General features: G+C 37.7%; 1 pseudogene; it reads right to left on the reverse strand.

Moving 5' to 3' along the window:
* Window positions 1-493: 493 nt before the first annotated feature.
* On the reverse strand, window positions 494-1,664 carry LOC123925945 (annotated as a pseudogene).
* Window positions 1,665-2,171: the final 507 nt, after the last annotated feature.

The following is a 2,171-nucleotide window of genomic DNA, read 5'->3' on the forward strand; positions in this document are numbered from 1 at the left end:
ATCAATTATTCTTATTTTTCATTAAGTTGGAATTCATCCTTAGGTAGGTAATTCTTTTAGAGAAGAGCTATGTTAGAAAATGGAGTTTTCTAATGCTGAATGAGAAAGATGACTTGGTGAGCTCAGGGTTGTTTTCACTTTGTTTTACCCTGAAGCAGCCAACAGTCTGTGCAAGAATACAAATGGGAAAAGATTCTAAGTGGATGGATACAGCACCCCATTTTCTTCCTTATGTCTCACATAGGCCTTCCTCAAATTCAGTGGTCCTGACAACCCATGTGGAGTGAAATATGCTCCAGGCAGGAAAAACAATGATCTGTGGGTTTCTTTTTTTCTTTTTTCTTTCCTTTTTATTTATTTATTTTTTATTTTGTAACACTTTTATTAAGAGTGAGCTTTTTTCAGTATTCCTAAACTGTAAACAATGGAAAACTGAAGTATCAAAGGAAACACATCAGGGATCACATATAACAGACAAAAATGTTTAAACCTTTAAATTTTCTTATTGCCTTTATACAATAATCAATGCATATTTAAGTAAAACAATTTCTTATTAGGCAAACATTTTTGCATATGCTGCCTTCTCTTTATCTTTCTGTGCCTTTATCTTCTGTTTGACTTTCAGCAACTCTGCCTGGATAGCTTTATCTTCTGGTGCTATCTCCTGAGCTTTCTTAAGATCAGCCAGTGCTTGATCGTATTCTTTTAATCCTTGCCATCCTTGAGCTTTATGGTACAATGCTTTGGTATTGGATGGGTCTATTTCAAGAGCCTCCAAACAACTGTCGATTGCTCCCTGCCAATTTGACATCTTCAGTTTACAAGCACCAATATTCAGCACGCAGCTTAAAGCTATAGGTTGTAGCTTCCATCTGTCTGCTTGCTCAGTAACAGCCTTTGAACCTTCCACATATCTTAAAACTTTTGTATATTTTTTACGGCCATTTCCCAGTTCTGAGATTTGAAAAAAGTATTTCCAATATTTTTTACGTCTTCAGCTATTAGTAAAATTTTATTTACATCTTTTAAATCTATATCTGCATCCTCAGGGAAGTCTGGATGACTGTCACCAGAGCCATCTTTTGGGTATATCCCCCAATCATCCCCTTCCTTCAATTCTCCACATTCTGCAATAATGCACAATTTGGCAGGTTTTTCACCTTTCACTTCTACATTTTCCAGTATCCTTGCCGCACCCATTCCCTTAATTACTTGGCCAAATACCACATGTTTCCCATCCAAGTGAGGAGTTGGGACTGTTGTGATAAAGAACTGAGAACCATTTGTATTGCAGCCTGCATTTGCCATGCTCAGTAAACCTTCCTGATCATGCTTATAATAGAAATTTTCATCTTCAAATTTTTCACCATAAATACTTTCTCCACCTGTCCGTTTTGATTTGAGAAGTCTCCACCCTGAATCATAAATTTCTTAATAATTCGATGGAAAGGGCATCCTTTGAAATGGAGAGGTTTCCCAGTGGTGGGTCCAATGCCTTTTTCTCCTGTACACAATGCACAAAAATTTTCTGCAGTTTTGGGTACAATATCTGCAAACAATTCTAAGACAATTCGACCAACTCGCTCCCCTCCGATGTCCACGTCAAAGAAGACTCTGGGGTTACAGGTGTTGGAAGGCTTAGTTTTCAGGGACGGGTGCGACATTTTGAATTGCAGATGAGCTTGGCAGCAAACTTAGAGAACCTCGTGGACCACCGGCCTTGTTTTCCTTTTTAATCCTGAAAATCATTAGCACCCAAAAGAAGTTTACAACTATTTGAGAACACTCAATATTCATCCTCTGATATTCCTCACTAAGAGAGGTATATAAGAGTCTTCAATATTGGACTGACAAGTTTCCAAGATAAACATGCATACTTCTCAGTCTCCTTTGAGAGGAATACAGCAATGAGAAAAAAATAAAATTAAAAAAACAAAAACTTAAACTAAACTAAAAGTAATGGACATTACTTGGTGGGCTTTGGGAAAACTCTTTATAAGAGTTGGATTCGGTTGCTGTGTGACTTTTTGTCCTGGACTTTTGACAAGCATCTTGAAAGCTTACAAAGGACAGGGTCACAACCTCAGGACAGCAGGTTGAGAAGCTAGAGGTATTTCCAGATTCCTTTTGTGTAAGAGAAGATGCTGTAGGAGGAAGTGATTAGGCGGATA

This window comes from Meles meles, chromosome 15 (assembly GCF_922984935.1).
Source record: "Meles meles chromosome 15, mMelMel3.1 paternal haplotype, whole genome shotgun sequence".
Taxonomy (NCBI): Eukaryota; Metazoa; Chordata; class Mammalia; order Carnivora; family Mustelidae; genus Meles; species Meles meles.